The sequence below is a fragment of the Palaemon carinicauda genome, chromosome 38 (assembly GCF_036898095.1).
Source record: "Palaemon carinicauda isolate YSFRI2023 chromosome 38, ASM3689809v2, whole genome shotgun sequence".
NCBI classification, from domain to species: Eukaryota; Metazoa; Arthropoda; class Malacostraca; order Decapoda; family Palaemonidae; genus Palaemon; species Palaemon carinicauda.
The window spans coordinates 20,268,829-20,288,485 of NC_090762.1; the positions used below are offsets into that span (position 1 = coordinate 20,268,829).

Genomic DNA, 19,657 nt, shown 5'->3' on the forward strand with positions numbered 1-19,657 from the left:
ATGGCTGTGATGACTCTTTGCACTGCCTCCACATAACTCATGGCCTTAGTAGGATCTAGCTCACCTCGTTTTCCTGCCTTTGGACAGTGAGTGGACTATCAATCATACTATATCTCAAGAGTGAGAGTGAGTTTGTAGACATGAACTTGTGCAAAGGTAGTGTGGCACTATTTTTTTTAGCTGAACATGTTGAAAATCCCAAGTAAACAACCTGTTTATTAGATGAAATAGATATTCGGTTAGAAAGTTTTATCAACGTTTCCTTGAAAGTTGCTGGAGTTCTCAAACAAATACTGTGCAATAAACATCATACACACTAATACTACCCCAGCCAACATGTCATTTATTTTAATTAAGGATAGGTTATGGGTGCATGCACATCTTTTTACTCCTGAAAACCTTGCAAAAGTTGTAAAAGTCTAATTTATATTCTTGTCGAGAGCAGAGAGAGACCCTGGAATAAGTGATCTGGCTGCTGCAGTAGCCCCACATTTGATGTAATCACAAGCACCATTGTGAGAGAGGTCGATATTCATAAGGAAGGCCTTGAAACTTGTCAGGTACATATATAGAATTGACATAATATCAAGTCATATTACAGAATATTCCTCTACATTAGTCTTTATTTTTTGCTAATAATTTGAATTCATATCACAGCCATTTCTTGACTCCATTGTTGTTCATTAAAATTGTTTGGACAGTTTTTTACCTGAAATAGTTTTGATCATTGTATACAAAGAGATATACAATGGCATCATTGAAGTGATGAAAGACCTTGAAGTTATTTGTTTTCACAGCAAAGTCCATCATGAAAACAAGCTTTGCATGGTCAGTCATTGAGAGCCAGAACATTCCTTCTCCCCGAGATGCCCCACACACACCTTCTGTTGAAACTGTATTTCGATGAATCAATGTGTTAATTGAAGTGTCTTTTAGAGCTCCATCAAGATTTTCATGGATACAGTTATTGATAAGATTGTTGTCTGAAGTCTCGCGTGTTATCTGCAAATTATCCTCATCCAGGAACACATAAGTAATACAGTAACTATTCAAGTGCTTCTGTGACCACCTTTAGACTAAAGGGTGCCTTGGCACATAATTTTCCACTCAATATTCTTTTCAGGTGTCCACTGGTAGCAAGGCCAGCTTCAATGAGACTGCCAGAGAAGCCAGCACATTTAAGAGCTCCATCAAGATTTTCATGGGTACAGTTATTGACAACATTATTGACTAGTCTCACATGTTATCTGCAAATTATCCTAATCCAGGAACACACTAAGTAGTAAAGTAACTATTCAAGTGCTTCTGTGACCACTTTTAGATTAAAGGGTGCCTTGGCATATGAATTTCCACTCAATATTCTTTTCAGGTGTCCACTGGTAGCAAGGCCATCTTCAGTGAGACTGTCAGAGTAGCCAGCACCTTCACACTTGTGACCAGTGAGCAGGCCTATATAATCATGACTGTATGAAGCTTGCCAGAAATGAGGATGTTCTTATTGAACTTTTCTTCATACTTCCATACTATAGGTCATGCCTTCATTACCATCCCCAAATCAAATATGTTGATGGTGTGCAGCATTTGACCTTTTTAGCAACTTGTATACCTCTTCATTTTTTTTTATCGCATGATTGATTGGGGTGTAATTATAGTCTGTTTTATATTTTGTCTGAAGCCCTTTCCTTGTACTTGAAATGAGGCCACCAGGTGCAAGCATCTTTTGCCTACTTTTTCTGGTTGAAAAACTTGATAGAAAATGTGTGTAGTACTTCACCTGTGATGAATCTTATCTCATTTGGTTTTTAGATGGTGTGATAAACCTAGCATTCTTTGGAAATTGTGGACCAGTGAATCTTCATTTTCAATGACATACAAAGGAAGTGTCCTCACATTGCTGCTTTGATACCCCTCTCTCACCTCTTGAATCATTATCTCTCAGCAACATTCAAAAAGTTTAACCCATGTATATTGGCTGTGATTTTGTTAGGGTTATCCCACTCATTATGAAACACAGCCTTTCCATTACCAGGGGGGATTTGAAGGATCAGGTACGTGTAAGTCTCATAGAAAGCCTTGTTTCTTGCGGTCTCAAGCAATAGACTAAAGTTGCAGATTTCTGAGTGACCAAGTCAGGCAAGGATGGTTGTAAGCTGGGAGGAAAGGGAATCATATTATGATAATTGTAAGAATGCAATTGTAATTGTGTATCTACATAAAATGACTTTTACAATGCCCGTATTACTCAGAGCAGCAGCATTGAAATTTCATGTTGTCAAGTTTAATTTTACATTATTAACAAACTTTGAAAATGTGTACAATATCTGCTTTGATGCATATTGGATGTAGGAGTGTATTCAAGGAAAGGGACAAATTATTTTAGGTTATTACCCACCTACTGTACTTGCTTTCAATTGAGGTGTCAAAGAGTGACTCAAAGAAGGATGTGTGTTGGGAGCTTCCACTGGCTATTAGGTTGCAGCTTGACATACATTTTGTGAGATTGAGTTCATTAATCTCTGTCTTTTTGTACTTCTCTCTTTCAACCTTTCAACCTAAGGTATACCTGCCAGCACCGTGCTCATAAACTTTACAAGATCATATAGCTCCTGTGCAGTTGGGAGGTGAAGCAGTTTGTTTGATTTTATGAATGTTATTATAAGGAGGGAATGGAGTGTAAGTGCTGCATCTTTCAGCTGGTTTTCTTGTCACAAGTGTGTATGCAGATAGTACAGCTTCAGCTAAGTAACCCTTCAGCTGTTGATGAGGTATTGTTCCACATATCCATGGAGCGGTAAAAGGCTATCAGTCAGCCTTAAGACAAGTCTAAGCTAAATGGAGTAGATATTTCTTGGTTGAAAGAGATTGCTATGCTCTTACAAAGATTTGAGTTGATCTTCCCTCCAGTTGAAGTGAAAGCTCCTATCTGGAATGTCGTCAAGGTTTTACTTTCCCAGAAGGGGACACCCAACAAACCGTTAAGGCTATCCTCAGATAGGGATTTCACCCTTAATACTCTTTTCCTGCTTGTTTTAGCCTTGGCTAAACAAGTCTATAGTGGGAAGGCAGATCTTGTTTGCCTTTGTCCTTGAGTAGTAGCCAGGGCCCAAAATTCTTGGGTACCTGATTCCAGGTTTTTATCCTTTCAGATCACAACCCTCAGAGAGGTAACCGATGATGCTGATATGTTATTATTGTCTTGTGGGAGCACTGAGGCATAGCTATCTCAAGTGTACAGGTTCTATTAGACCTCACCTACAACATCTTTATGTCAGCACAGGGATGACGAAGAAGAAAATTACCAAAAACAATTTTTTTTCTTGCTAAGAGAGTTCAGCACATGGACTCTCTCATCATCTTCCCCTTCTTCCTCAGGAAGAACAGGGTTAAGAGCACATAATGTCAGAAGTGGGAGTGCCTCTATGGCATTAAAAAAGAATCTCTCTGTGATGCAAGTACTTCGAGTGGACACATGGAAACGTCAGACAATGTTCATCGCTCATTATCTGCAGAATGTGATCCATAGGTCCATAGATACTTTCTCTTAAGGCATGTTGTAGCTGTACAGCAGGTGGTATAGCTTCCTCGACTCCTCTCACAGGGTCATCAACTTAGGAACGAGGGCAGATGAGCCCCACTTAGCATGTGACTGTTCTCTACTCCAGTATAGAAGTCTTTTCCTCACACTCCTTATGAAGGAAAGTGTGACTTAAACAGCAAAACCCATAATCATATGTGTTCCATGCGATGTGATTCAAGCAAACCCATCACATATCTTTGCCAGGTCTACAACACAGAGATATTCTGTTCAGAACATCCCTGCTGGTATTACTAAATCGCTTGTACATGTGGTGGTAGGAACCCTAACTCTTTTAGCATCACAGATACATGAGTTTTGAGTATCCAGGGTTAAGTTTTCCAGTTAGTTGGAATGGGGACTTCCTTCCGCCTAAGGAAGTGTCTCCTATGTAAAGGACGAGGGTTTGTATTTGTGTAAGAACAAATAAAATTTCTTGAAAATAATTTGTATATTTCCTAACTATACAAACTTGAATCATTTACTCTTACATTCCTGCCAGCACCAACCCCTTCAAAAGTCCCAGTTGGTATCTTAATGGTTTGTCAGGGAATCAGCAGGAGGGGGGGTTAGGTAACTACCAGCTATTTGTTGACATTTGTTAAAATTTTTAACTGCTGTATTCCAGCTTTGCTATTTTGCTAAGGACTCAGTTTTGCATAGTCAGGAAAGATCCAAATTACATTTAAGTTTATGAATTTTTTCTTACTTAGTGTCTGCTCTCTCTACTTTGAATAAAATGTCAACTGAGCCAGAAAAATCTTATACTTGAGTTTATTAGTTGTTTCCAAATCAGTAGATTACCTATACTATAGTATATTGTAGAAATATGCATTTATGTACTTATTTCAGCGTCTCGTAAGGCTAAGCAACATATTTTATTTAGAGGTGTTTTAATGTCAGTGGAAGTTATTTTCTACATCTTTAACCAGTCTTTTTTTTAATTTTATTTTCATGTTGCACAATCTTCCTCAAACTTGATTTGTTTTTACAAAACATTGACCTTTAATAGACATATAACATCAGCGAAGCTGAAACGGCCGTTAGACCTTTAACAAGATAAACAGAGCAAAGCAACTCACATTTTGACTTCTGCCGCTGCTGAGTAAAGAAGTACACTACAACTAGTGATTGAGATGATCTGCTGCTTTGTCCAGTGGGGGTGATGAGATGCTAACTCAAAAGAATTTGATGCTTCAGACCTGAGCACCAGAGACTTTTCCTAAATTCTGTGAAAGTTAAAAGACCGGTTTCCAAGAACACAATATATTTCTGGCTTACCATCAGTTGCTCCTATGCCCCAGATGATGCGCAAGTAGGTGGACCCTCGAGAGTGAGGGCACATGAAGTCAGGAGCATCGGTTTAACCTTACCATTTGGGAAGAATTTGTCCGTGGTGTATATCAAAAAGGTCACAATCTGGAAATATCAGATAACCTTCACTCCCCACTACCTTTGGGGACATGCTCGCACATCCTTGAATATGTTTTCCTTCGGAGTGGTGATAGCCAGTCAACAGGTAGTGTACCAAGCCCAGCTCCCTCACAGGACAAGTAGCATTGCATCTGGATAGAGGTTGCGATGTAAGTGTAGAGGGGAAGGTAAGGATGTTGAACTGTTACTGAACCAGGTGCTAGATGCAGGTAAGCTATTCACTGGGGTGACTATTATTTACAATTGGTATTGTATTTGAAGGAGGTTCCCCGATCCTCCAAGCCGTTTCGCGGATCCGTTGTAACACGTTGATTAATCTTATAAGGTCTATACACTGGACAAATATCCTAGGGATATAAATTCCTCATTGATTTACCTTTGGGAGATAGCCTACCATAACTCTGTCTTCATTGCAGTAAATAGAAGTTGGGAATCATGGTTTTCGCTCCTTTCTGGGACCGAAGTTCTTTGAATTTTCACGGTAAATTAACCAAGCCAGTTTTGGTCATAGAAACATTCTCCCTCCTATGGATAGGTTTCTTAGTAAAGGTCAATGCTTTGTATTACATGAAGGAACAGATAACAAATTTTGAAGTGATTTTTTTTTCTAACCCTTTCTGGTACAACCCAGACCATAAATGGTGGACTACCCTTAAATCTGCATTCTTTGGTGTAGACTTAATAGTTTCACCTTTGTTTAAACCAGATGGCTAGTCCCTTACTTCCCAAAGGAAAAGGCAACCCCTTTTAGCTTATGTGATTAACAGTAAGTAGAGTAATGAGAAACTTGATCTTCCTCAATCTTGTTTTCCTGTGGCTAAAAACAAGTTTAGCTTTATGGTCCTGTGAAATTAAAACTCTTAATGTACTGTACCTTGATGCTTATGGAAGTGTAGGTTCTTTTAACACTTGATGGATAATTTATAATGTTTCTTCATTGTGTAAATATGTTTGTGAAAGCTCTAGTCCAGCTGATTACTGCCCAATTTCCATAACTCCCATATTATCTAAAGTTTTTCAACGTCTTTGGCAAAATGTCTGAATAGGTATGGTGAAGATAATCTTCTCTTTCTTAGTTTGAAATTTGGCTTTCGTAAAGGCCTTGGAGCATGTGATGCTCTTCTTACAATCTCTAATGCTGTATGGAAATCCTTTAGTAGTGATCAGGAAACTCTTATGTTTGGCCTTGATTTTAGTGCTGTCTTTGAGTGTGAGGCCCTTGTTTTCAAACATTTGGGAGTGGGCGGGCCTTTTCTTAGCATTATTATTGAATTTTTGAGTGATATATTGCAAATATGAGTTGTTGATTGGCACCCTAGTGAGTATAGGAATGTGATATCTGGTGTTCCTCGGGATAGTGTTCTTGGCCCATAATTTTCATACTATTTACACATTATTTGGCCTAGAAAAAAGCATGTTGCATATAATGCCTCTCTCTTTATGTCAATTCCATTTCTTGAATGTAGATCTGTGGTTGCTGAATCCCTTAATAAAGATCTAGCTAAAATTAGTGCAAATTATGAAGTATGAAGTTGAACCCTAGCAAAATTCAAAGTATGATTGTAAGTAGGTTGAGGACAGTGGCTCCTCAACATCCAGATCTCAGCTTTGATACTTTGTCTTTAACTCTGTATGACTTAAACTTTTAGTTGTGATCCTTAATAACAAGTTTACTTTTGAGAAACACATTCAGTCTGTTTATTTGTCAATTGCAAAAATATTGGCTTATTGAGAAAGTCTTTAAAGATTTTCAGTGATCATTCTATACTGAAGTTTTCTTTCTTCCATTCTACTTTGTTTTGAGATTTGTTCCCCTATCTAGTCTTCAGCTGCTGAATCTCATCTTAATTTGCTGGACAAAAACTTGCTGTTTATTAAATTTCTTATTTTTCATCTAGATATTAATCTCTGCACTGTCGTTCAGCTAGTTGTTTTTGCATGTTGCGTAAGATTTTCATAATTCTGACTATCCTTTGCATTCAGATCTTCCCAGACAGTACCATCCTGCTTGTATTACTAGATATGTAGTTATTTCTAATAGTCATGCCTTTTCTATCATAAGGCTCAATACTCCACGGTATTCGAGAACTTTTAAACCAGCTGTGACGTGATTGTGGAATGATCTTCCTAATCAGGCTGTTGAATCAGGGGAACGTCAAAGTTCAAGTTTACAGCAAATGTTTTTATGTTGAACAGGCTGACATAAGTCTCTCTTTATAGTTTACTGTATATATGAGAGATCTATTTTAATGTCTCTGTTCTTAAAATGTTTCATGTTAATTATGCATTACTTCTCTTATAGTTCATTTGTTTCATTGCATTTCTCACTGGGCTATTTTTCTCTGTTGGAGCCCTTTGGCCTATGGTATCCTGCTTTTCCAGCTAGGGTTGTAGCTTAGCTACTAATAACAATGATAATAATAGAAAATTGAGACCTTCAAGTTACATGGCCCACCTCAACCACCCTGTAGGCATCTAGGCCAAAGGTCAAAGTGACGGTTGCTCTGCCTGTCAGGTGGATGTGGCTTACTCGCCACCTGGCGACCAACTATGTTTTCCTTGTTAAAAGTCAATGGCAGTTTCAGCTTCGCCAATGTTATACTCTTATTGAAAGTCTCAAGTTTATATGGCTAGAAAAATCAAAATACTTTAAAATTTGTAATATTTTCAGGTTATGTGCAGACTAAGTAGGATAACCCATGTTTTCGTGAGGAACACTGTATGAGATTATAAACCAAAGTGAGAGCTCTTTGATCAGGTACCAACAGAATCCCGTCAAACTTTTTCCATTCAATTGCATGTAAGTTTTGTTATTTTGTTGTTCTTTTTTATATTTTCTTTTTTGGGCTCAAGCCATGTCGTCCTGATGGAAGTTCCTTAAGGGCAGCTTCCTAGGGTATATTACAACTACGGCGATATTCCCAGAGAATTTACCTTCAGGTACCCAGAATTCTAACTCCTGGAGCGAGTATCCCTAAAAAAGACCTTAGGGATATCGTAAATATCAGTGGACGTATTCTTGACACGCCTCATAGCAATCTATACCCCGAATAGAGTTAACACTTCGTAGGGGTAAAATGGCAAGAAAACGAAAACGATAAGAAAGGGGGGAGCCGTTCATAAGGCATCCCTCCTCCCCGTTTCGAAAGCGTGCCCTGCGCCGCTCACGGCGCCATCTGCATTCCTTTTTGCGTAGCTCTACGACTCGGTGTGTTTTCCCTGTTTTCTACCCAATCTTGGAATTTTCTCGCTTAATAATGCTTTCTCCAACTTCTTCTACCTCGGATAAGTTGAGTACTATTTCTTTTATGTATAAATGTAGGCTCTTGGTTAAAATTTAAAGTAATTAAAAGAGTTATCTTTGATACAAGAGCTGTTGCCTGCTGGAGGCATCATGGATGCTGTCGCTCGCTAGAATAGGATTTATTTGTTAGCAAGAGCGACGTTCCCAGCCCCTTTGCGCTTAAATATTAGCTACTTAGCTTATTTAGGAATTCTGTTATGATGCGATAGTAGTGTGCCTGGCGAAGTTTTGCCAAGGCTGCCAACACTAGTCTTCGTAGGCTAGTTGTTGGCCTATGTACTTCCTGCATGATAATTAGTCTTCCAAATGTGATTTTATTGCTTTAAGCGTTAGGCAACGTTATACATATAAGTCCTTTTCGAGTACCTTCCAAGATAGTATTGGTGTGAGTTTCGGTGAATTAGGTAATCGATTCTCTTAGTGCCTAGGCTAGGTTGTCTTAGGTCATTATAATATTATCTGTTCCCCGTTTGCTCCCTTCTCTTCGGGGAAGGGGCAAACCCTTTCCCTCTGTTTAAGCCTTAGGCTTAACTCTAGTGGTTTATTTGAATTAATCTTCAAATATATCTATGCTGGAGTAGTACTGTACCTTCCCGTTCCAACTGTATTGGTTCAGAGGGGGACAGTACAACAGTGTTTAGTCTGAGCCCGGTTTGTCTGGCATGGGGCAGAGTCTCCCTTGCTGACTGACTCGGGCATTAAGGGTTATCCCCTTGGTCCACCTTGTTGGGTTCCAGTAGTGATCCCTTTACTCGGTGACTCATCAGACTGTCCTATTGCCGTTCCGGTCTCGGGATATGTTCCCTTTTCTGGAAAGGCAATTCCTTCCTTGCCGTGGTTCTTGGGAGGCAGCCAGTAGTGCCGGCCTCCCTCTCGGGTCTTTCTCTAACTGAGAAGAACTGTCTTAGTTGGGAATGACCCTTAACCAAGGTAAGGTTGGATAGGACCCTCTGTCCTTCCCTTCTTTTTTCCGTTCCTTGTGTCAGTCGCCTGCATCCTTGCCTAGCCTAGGTTGGGATGAGGAACTGACGTGGTCTCCTGTCGGCCGGCAAAGTGTGCCGACCGGCAGAGACCATTACTTCGAGTGCTGCCCGGTCCTTTCTTGGTCCCTCCATCGCTGCCGTCTGAAGATTCAGTAGGCAGCGGTTAGGAAGCTTGACTTAGTGTCTCCCCTTCCTTTCGGCACTCTTTCGGGTGCCGGGCCCAGAGACTCATAGTCTCTTAACCCGGCACTCATTCTATTGTCTTAGTATGTGTTGTCCTTGCCGTCTGCCGGCCTACAGGCCGGCCGTCGGTGAGGAGGGGTGTTCTCCAGTTCTCTTGCTGTCGGTCGGCGTTGGGTGTATACCTTTGCCGGCCGGTCTCTTGCTCATCTGCCGGCCACTACAAGTGGGGCCGGCAGCCGAGCGCTGCCTAGTGTGGGGGCCAGCCGGCAGGGTTTGTTTACGGCTGCCGGCCGGCCTGCGACACTGCCCAGTCAGCCGGCCACTAAGAATGATGGCCGGCAACGCAGTGCAAACCGGGTGGCTACGGTCCGGCAACCACTGCCGGCCGGTTCAGGCATGGGATCTAGAGTTCTCCCCAATAAAGGTGATCTGATGTTGTGTACTTGAGATCTACCTTTCGAAAAACAGGGGGGGGGGTGCTGATCGGCAATAGCCGGCTGGCACACCACCCTCAGGTACTGTATCAGTCCCCTCTTGGTGGTATATTCAACCAAGGGAGTTCATGATGTAGTAAGTTACAACACTGTCTTTTCTATCTTACTTGTGTTACTGGTACAATCACCTGGTGTCGCCTTACAAGGATAAAAGATAATTCTTTTATCCCTGGCCGGAATGGTAATATTTTACCTTAGGTGTGAGCTACACCTAATTTCCTTTGGAAATACGTTCTCTGGTTATTCTAGTAAAGACTAACTATGTGACTTGGCTGGTGGGCTTCCACAGGTGTTTGTGTGGGTTTCACAAGTAGGTGTCTTTCCCTTATTCTTGTTGAATACTCATTTGTTACATGTGAATTGAAATTCACTTGATATTCATGGAAATTTTTCTTCTTTTACAGGAGGAGCATCCGAAGTGTGATAGTGTCTTCTGCAATGTCCGCAGTAAGAACTTTTGCGGACATGCCTCGTGTAGGAGGCACGCGGCTTGTGCAGCCTCCAATTATGACCATCGTTACTGGGATCCGCAGGTATGTGCTGTATGTACTAACCTGCTATCAGAGGCTTTTGAATCCCCTAGGTCGGCGGAGTCAAGAGATGCATCAAGGGAGAGGCTTGGCTTATGGGTAAGGGGTTTTCAGAAAAACACCACTGGACCTTATCTTCCTAACGAGAAGATGAGGGCATACCTTTTTCCCAAGGCTTCCCCTGATGCTGTTGTTCCCCAGCCTCGGCCGGAGATCCCTCTGATCCAGATTCCAGTGGAGGAGGATGTCGCTGACGCCATGCAGGACATCCAGTTGGACGACAAGATGTCCGACTTGTCCGATCGTGCGGAGCAGGATCTCCTCGCAGAGGGCGAGGAGGTGGATCGAGATCCTATTGCCGTGGAGGAAGAGGTTCCCGTATCATCAGACGTGCCGGTTCAGGTCCCTGAACCTATCCCCTCTACCTCGTCCGCTCTTCCAGCAGAGCTTGGACAGGCTCTCTCTTCCATCGTTGGTATGATCCAACAGATGCAGAGGGAGAATAATCAGAAGGCCGCTACTTTGGAGCTCCAGATGCAGAAGATCACAGCATCACGTGGACCTCCAAAGAAGCTCAACGTTAAGGACCTTCCTCTGTGCTCGGATGCCAACCCGTGGAGATATGCCGAGCACATGCCGATGACGATTGGGAAGATCGTCATGTCGGAGAAACTGGGCTCAGTTCCCCTTGAGGAGGTGGAATTCTGGCCCAGTAGAGGGGCCTACCCGGACTGCTATGTCCGTTTGAAGAAGGAGCCGGCTTCGAAGGAGGAGACGGAACCAAAGGAGGTGATTATTCTGGATCACTCCAAGGCTCAAGCCACTTTGACAGCTGCTTTAAAGGAGAGGGGGTTCTCAAACTCAAAGGTTGCCGCTTTGAGTAAGAAGCACCCCTCCTTTGTATCCTCCCCGGCTAGGGCCTTCCCCTTTATGCAAAAGGGGTTTGCGGCCGTCATCAAGGCGGTTGAAGCTGGCAAGCCGTGCCCGTCTTTGGAGGAATGTAAACCTCTATCGTTGGCATTGCCAATGGACAATAAGGACTGGAAGGAGGTGCACCTTACTTTCTCGGTTGGGAAGTTGGACGCCGACATTGCAGGACAGCAGTTCGGCGAAAACCTTCCCAAGTTGTCGGAATTCCTTCTACGGAGGGAATTGGACACAAAGGAGCGCCTGGCAGCCTCGATGTCTCTCCAGACCAACATGGAGACGATGGCTAGCGACCCCAAGATGCCAGAGATGTTCATGGTTATGGCCAAAATCCATCTGGCCACAGTAACCAAGGACCTCTATTGCTTTGTTAAAGCAAGGAGGGCCTGTAGGGAGTTTGTGTTCGCCTCGGCCACAGTGAGGCATGAACCCAAGAGGCTAATTTCATCCAGCATCTGGGGTAAAGATCTCTTTCCCAAGGACGTGGTCAAAGAGATCGTGGACAAGGCAGCCACTGAGAACCGCAATCTTCTCCTGAAGTGGGGCCTGTCCCTTAAGAGGAAGTCTTCTCCGGATGAGGGCCCTCAGCCGAAAGGAAAGGCGAAGAAGTCAAGGTTTTCCTCCCGTCCAGCCAAGTCCTTCAAACCGCAAAGACAACAGCAGCAGCAGCCAGCTTTGCCTCCGGTTCCACAACTGGTAGCCCAGACCCCGACCACCTTCCAATGGGTTCCCCAAGCCATGTCATCAGCTTCCCCGGCATTCAATCCTGTGTTCGAGGGACAGTCGACCACGTTTCGTGCAAGACCCAGAGGAGCAGCTAGAGGGTCATCAAGACGCCCCTCTAGGGGACGAGGATTCAGAGGTGGTCGCGGCCAGGGAGGCAAGACTGCAGGGCAGTCAAAGTGAAGTGTCGCCGGTAGGTGGGAGACTTCAGTATTTCCGGGATCGCTGGACCTTCGATCCCTGGGCCCACAGCCTTCTCAAAAATGGACTGGGTTGGAGTTGGTACAGTACTCCGCCCCAGTGCCCTCAATTTTTCCAACACTCCACCCCCGTTTTGGAGGAGTACATCCAAGATCTGTTGGAGAAAAAGGTGATCAGGAGGGTAAAGTCCATCAAGTTCCAAGGGAGGCTGTTTTGTGTTCCCAAGAAAGACTCGGGGAAACTCAGAGTCATTCTGGACTTGTCACCACTCAACAAGTTCATAGTGAACCACAAGTTCAAGATGTTAACGTTACAACACATAAGGGCCTTACTGCCCAAGAGGGCATATACCGTCTCCATCGATTTGTCAGACGCATATTGGCACGTTCCAATAAGTCGTCGTCTCTCCCCCTACCTAGGATTCAAGCTACAACAAAAACTTTACGCTTTCAGGGCGATGCCCTTCGGACTAAACATAGCCCCAAGGATCTTTACGAAGCTTGCGAGCGCAGCTCTCAAACAGTTACGCCTAAAAGGGTTCCAGGTAGTAGCCTACCTGGACGATTGGTTGGTGTGGGCAGCATCCAGAGCAGAATGCTTGCAAGCTTCCCTACAAGTGATTCAGTTCCTGGAATATCTAGGCTTCATGATCAACAGAAAGAAGTCTCGTCTTTCTCCAGCTCAGAGGTTCCAGTGGTTGGGAATTCACTGGGATCTAGTGTCACACCGTCTTTCCATCCCGATGTCAAAGAGGAAGGAAATAGCGGGGTCTGTCAGGAGACTTCTAGGTTCCGAGAGGATATCAAGACGCGAACAAGAGAGGGTTTTGGGCTCTCTTCAGTTTGCATCAGTAACAGACCCAGTGCTAAGAGCACAGTTAAAAGATGCAGCGGGAGTATGGAGAACCTTTGCATCGAAAGAGCGAAGGGACTTGAAGAGACCGGTCCCACTTCGACTACGTTCTCTTCTCAGACCGTGGTCTCAAGCCAGTCGTCTAAAGAGGTCTCTACCTCTTCAGCCACCCCCCCCCGTCAGTGACAATCCACACAGACGCCTCAAAGGTAGGGTGGGGGGGTCACTCCCATCGGAAAAAAGTGCAAGGGATCTGGTCCAAGCTATTTGGGACCTTTCACATAAACTTTCTAGAAGCTATGGCAGTACTTCTTACCCTGAAGAAAGTATCCCCACGTCACTCGATCCACGTAAGGTTGGTACTGGACAGCGAGGTGGTTGTGAAATGTCTGAATCGGCGGGGATCGAGATCCCCACCTCTCAACCAGGTAATGTTAGCCATATTCCGACTGGCGGAGAAGAAGAAGTGGCACCTGTCAGCAGTTCACCTTCAAGGAGTCCGGAATGTGACCGCGGACGCTCTATCCAGGGTGACACCGATAGAGACAGAATGGTCCCTAGACGCAGGATCATTCTCTTTCATCTTGAGACAAGTCCCAGAACTGCAGATAGACCTCTTCGCGACGAAGGACAACAAGAAGCTGCCGAAATATGTGTCCCCATACGTGGACCCCTCGGCAGAAGCAATAGATGCGATGTCCCTCGATTGGAACAGATGGTCCAGGATCTACCTGTTTCCCCCTCACAATCTGATGTTGAGGGTCCTCAACAAACTGAGATCCTTCAAGGGAGTAGCAGCAATAGTGGCCCACAAGTGGCCGAACAGTGTATGGTTCCCTCTAGCTCTGGAACTACGACTGAGGTTTCTACCACTCCCGGACCCAGTTCTGTCCCAGCAAGTCCAGAAGTCGACTGTCTTCGCTTCATTACAGAAAACCCGAACCCTGCAGCTCATGATTTTCTCTCCCTAGCGGTGAAGAAACGGTTCGGAATCTCGAAAGATAGTATCGACTTCCTGGAAGAATACAAGTGTAAGTCTACTAGGAGGCAGTACGAATCTGCATGGAAGAAATGGGTAGCCTTTGTCAAAGATAAGAACCCGCACGAGATCTCTATGGAGTTCTGCCTATCCTTCTTCATTCACCTCCACGGACAGGGGCTGGCGGCGAACACAATTTCTACATGTAAGTCAGCTCTAACAAGTCCCATTCTATATGCCTTCCAGGTAGACCTCGCTAACGAGATGTTTAATAAGATCCCAAAGGCCTGTGCTAGGCTTAGACCATCAGCTCCTCCAAAGCCTATTTCATGGTCGTTAGACAAAGTCCTTCATTTTGCCTCATTACTAGATAATGAGGAATGTGCGTTGAAGGACCTGACTCAAAAAGTGATCTTCCTTTTTGCCCTTGCTTCTGGGGCCAGAGTTAGTGAGATTGTGGCCCTCTCGAGAGAGGAGGGCCGAGTTCAGTTCCTGGATGGGGGAGAACTGAACCTGTTTCCGGACCCTACGTTTCTCGCTAAGAACGAGTTGCCCACCAACAGGTGGGGTCCCTGGAGAATCTGCCCTCTGAAAGAAGATGCATCTCTATGTCCCGTAGAATGCCTTAAGGTCTATCTTCGTAGAACTTCAGACTTCCATGGGGGCCAACTATTCAGAGGAGAAACATCGGGCTCGAATTTATCTTTAAATCAGCTTAGGGCGAAAATTACATATTTTATTCGCAGAGCGGATCCTGACAGTTCACCCGCAGGTCATGATCCGAGGAAAGTTGCTTCATCATTAAACTTCTTTAACTTTATGGATTTTGAACACCTTCGTTCATACACTGGCTGGAAGTCTTCCAGGGTATTCTTTCGCCACTATGCTAAGCAAGTGGAGCAGCTAAAGAGGTCTGTGGTAGCAGTTGGTTGCGTCGTTAACCCTGCTGTTTAACTCTGCGAGGAACAGCGGAATCATTTGGGACTTGGATTCTTGGGTGAATGGTTAGTTATATGCGTTGATATAACTGGTAGTGAAGGCTCTCAGAGCCCACAGTGACTGTTCCAACGTTATGGTGATGGTAGCACAAGTACAGACAGGTGTGCCAAGCGTTTGCCAACGCTATTGTCAGCAAAGTAGTAACATGGACGTTAAGTTTGATACCGGGGTATGTGTAAGTGACACATATGTTTTTCTTTCAGATAATCATTCATCCATGCACTACAGTACTTGTGTAAATTGTTGGTCATCCACCTAGCATATGTACATATTTATGGTGACCATGTCTATTTATTGTTTCTCAATAAATTTGTTCTCGGGAACCTTGCGTCTCCTTCACCTATTTTTGATTTCATATTGTTTTTTGAGCATTTAGCCTATGTATATTAATCGGGGATATCTATAATAGCCTATTCCTTAATGCAAAGCCTGGATTATACTGGTTTATACTTTCCTTAGCAATAAGGACTCCACCCCTTTCTGAGGATGGTGGTAGCAGCAAGTTTGATCCTACGCAGATATAACCTTTTGTCTAATTTTACTTCGACCAGGGTGCTGGTCGGGACTTTTTCTTTTGGATACTGTAGTCCCGTAAGACTTCGCTTTACTTCATATAGAGTGAGACCACTATATGGTACTGGCTGGCGAGTGATTCATACATAGGTATATGTACTCTTCGTTCGTTTCTAGAGTCTAGTAGGACTCCTCCCTGTAGGGGGCAGGAAGCACTCTCATGGCTTATGATTAGTGAAAAGATGTATAACGGTAACATCTTAGGTCTGTCAGTCGAGTTGACTAAGAAACATTCTTGAGGAGTACGGCACGTATTGAGAATCCACAGATACAGTAATGCTCTGGTATACTTCCATCAGGACGACATGGCTTGAGCCCAAAAAACGGATTTTGAGCGAAGCGAAAAATCTATTTTTGGGTAAGATAGCCATGTCGTCCTGATGGACCCGCCCTGCTCCTTTTCAAAAATAAAATAAATAAATAAGAGTGAAAAGGATAGTAGGACCCCTCCCTACATACAGTATCTGTAGCACCTCGTGTATCGCTACAAGGAATACAGATGGCGCCGTGAGCGGCGCAGGGCACGCTTTCGAAACGGGGAGGAGGGATGCCTTATGAACGGCTCCCCCCTTTCTTATCGTTTTCGTTTTCTTGCCATTTTACCCCTACGAAGTGTTAACTCTATTCGGGGTATAGATTGCTATGAGGCGTGTCAAGAATACGTCCACTGATATTTACGATATCCCTAAGGTCTTTTTTAGGGATACTCGCTCCAGGAGTTAGAATTCTGGGTACCTGAAGGTAAATTCTCTGGGAATATCGCCGTAGTTGTAATATAGCCTAGGAAGCTGCCCTTAAGGAACTTCCATCAGGACGACATGGCTATCTTACCCAAAAATAGATTTTTCGCTTCGCTCAAAATCCGTTTTTTATGTGCAATTTTTATGTACTTTTACGTACCATTTTTTTGCTTATAGGGCACTCTAGTATGTTTTGCCTATTTATTGCTGAATTTTGTTTTGTTGTCTTGCTCAAGGTTAAATATTTTTTCATAAACTTTGAAAGGAAGCTTTTTGTCACTGTAGAACTATGAAAGCTCTCTTACTGAACTACAATACCAGAGGCACTCTTCTTGCCATAAATCTCATGGTCAAGGGACCGCACAGACATTATAACGGACATCACAGCTGCACCATCACTTGTAGTAACTGAACAGGATGTTTTATATTTTGTACTGTTTTCCCTCTTATAAGGCAAAGCTTAACCTAGTCCTAACTGTAAAACCATATTTTTGTTTGCATCAAATGGTTTATGTGGCCTGTCAAAATTCACTCTCATTTCTCCATGGGAATCATCTGCCCAGAAAGAAAAAAACCTGAAGCCATTTTAACAAGATTGCATTGTGTACATGCCATGAAATAATTCCCAATTTTAGTTTGTGGTACAATTTTAATCTTAAGGCATATATTTTTTTTTATGCCAAGTTTTAAAGACAAAAAGATTTATGTTTTGGTTAGAAAGCTTGAGCTGACATTTTATTGGATTCTGAAACATTTTATTTTTTAAAAATATTTTAACTTTTTTTTAGATCTTTAGCATAGATATAATAGATAGAATTATAAATTTTTTATTTATCATAGTTTTTGTTGAATTCATTGTTTTTATTTAGCAGATTTAATATATATTACAGATTATCTCCCACATTTATTCAGACCCGCTCTATAGGAGTCAAGTTCAACTCAGTGGGCAGGTAAATCTCCTCCCTTTAATGATGATGAATTATATTGGGTTACTTCCATGAGAAATAGCAATAGCACCTCAGATAAAGAATGACCATGCAGGTCATATCAATGCACAATACCAGGTGATAAACATAACAGATTTTCTCAGATGCAGTACCAAGACACCTTTTAATGGGTAATATTCTGTATGATGATGTTATGCTATATTTAAGAATAATCAAGTGCTAAGAATGCACTCTTTACCCTAAACACTAATCTTCAAGTAAAGTTGCCTTTATTTTCCTTATAACCAGAATATTTAGAAGAATTAAGCTTACGTCGGGTTTTTTTTTCAATAGCACAAGAAACTAAGCATTGCAGTACCGCATCATGTGAGGTTTATTTGTATAATTGCTTAGCCTAAAGTATCATAATAAGAGTTGCGAATGCTAAGTTATTTTAGTTTTAGTTACTGCACATTTCATAAACTAACATTTGTCATCCTTTACTCGGGGGTAAACTGGTAAACATGGGTGACTTGAAAATTTTTGGAGAGTTCATTTCGTGAACAAAAAGCATATTTTTGTGCTACAGTGTTTTCCCACTACTTTCCACTTGGAATACAATGTTGTTCGAGGTTGTGTCCCTAAATGTAACGAAAATTATGTAAACATGCCAAAAGTTGATATTATCACGTTTCCTGAAAATGAAGAAGGAAAAAATGAATGTCATTGGAACAAATCATTGGGTATGTAAGTAGGGTCTCTCTCTCTCTCTCTCTCTCTCTCTCTCTCTCTCTCTCTCTCTCTCTCTCTCTCTCTCTCTCTCTCTCTCTCTCTCTCACATATATGTTTGTAAGGTTGTATTTATATCCAAGTACATGACGTGTCATGTGATTTAAATTTTATTAACAATGTATGTATTTGTATTGAAAGTTTTGGAGTGCCCTTCTCCTAGAAGAGCTGCTTACCATAGCTAAAGAGTCTCTTCTACCCTTGCCAAGAGAAAAGTAGCCTCTGAACAATTACAGTGCAGTAGTTAACCCCTTGAGCAAAGAAGATTGTTTAGAATCTCAGAGTTGTCAGGTGTATGAGGACAGAGGAGAATATGTAAAGAATAGGCCAGACTATTCGGTGTATGTGTAAGTAAAGGGAAAATGAACTGTAACAAGAGAAAAGGATCCAATGTAGTACTGTGTGGCCAGTCAAAGGATCCCATAACTCACTTCTAAAGAAATATACCTCCCTTTTATTGAGCTTATTGTAAAAATAAAAAGCTAAAGGTTGAATTATTATAAAAAATGCTCAAAGAACACTGAAAAATTGTGAGCCTTTTATTGTTAACCACTTGACTAAAAAACTTTGCAAGACAGCCTATGACTTTCCATTTACAACTTTTGTGTGCTGAAAACGTTGCCAAATGATGTTCCTACACTCTCTGTAAGACTAACTGTATTATTACTGGGATGATATCTTAAGATGGGCATTTAAAGTCAAAACCATAATATTATGAAAGCAGTACTGAGTAAATTGCAGTGAAAGGAGTACAGTACAATAATAAAGGGTGATGCGGAACAGGTTAAAAGTTACTCATTTCCGTCAGGAAGGAGTAATGGAGGTCACCCGCTTACTGATTCCCTTGAGGTTGGTCAAACGGAGTTCAAGCCTAGTGGGACAGTTATTGCTGTGGTACTGGTTGGAAGTGACTGGTTCCACAAGCACCAATCACCATTGAAGCCACCCTCCTCATCAAGGAAGGTCTGACAGAGATTTCAGGACTTGGTAAGCTGGACCCTGACCCCTGTATGGCAAATAGTTGTGATATACTTGCAGCAAGTAACGGTCTCATTAGTATAGAACGTGCTCGTCCACCTCCCTGGCACCCTCCATAGAACACTGAGGTGGTTTCAAATCAAATGGCATCCTTTTCTACCAGCTCTCAATTAAGTCCCGATAGAGAGAGACAGACAGACTACAATGGTAGTGTTAAAGAACATGTATCTCTCTGATGAGCACTTTTCAACAGATCATGTATTTCCTCACATGCCTTTGAAGAAGAAGCACCCCAGTAGAGTATAGATCCTCCTCCTCGGGTAACCATCCATGCTTAAAGTTTGAAACTTTGAGCAGTCTTGCCTTCCCTGGGACTTGGGTCTCAGCGTGGGATGATCCCTATCCTCTGGGAACAGGCGCACACCTCTCCTAACCTGAGGAGGGTGTCACTGGGTCTGTCCTTCAAGA

At 42.7% G+C, this 19,657-nt stretch overlaps 1 long non-coding RNA gene across 1 annotated transcript in view; it reads left to right on the top strand.

The window, feature by feature from the left end:
• Positions 1 to 19,657, top strand: part of LOC137630106 (uncharacterized) — a 226,468-nt gene that overhangs the window by 27,901 nt on the left and 178,910 nt on the right. The window contains exon 2 of the long non-coding RNA XR_011041658.1: positions 7,680 to 7,808. This is a non-coding gene — a long non-coding RNA (uncharacterized lncRNA). The remainder of the gene's footprint in view (positions 1 to 7,679; positions 7,809 to 19,657) is intronic.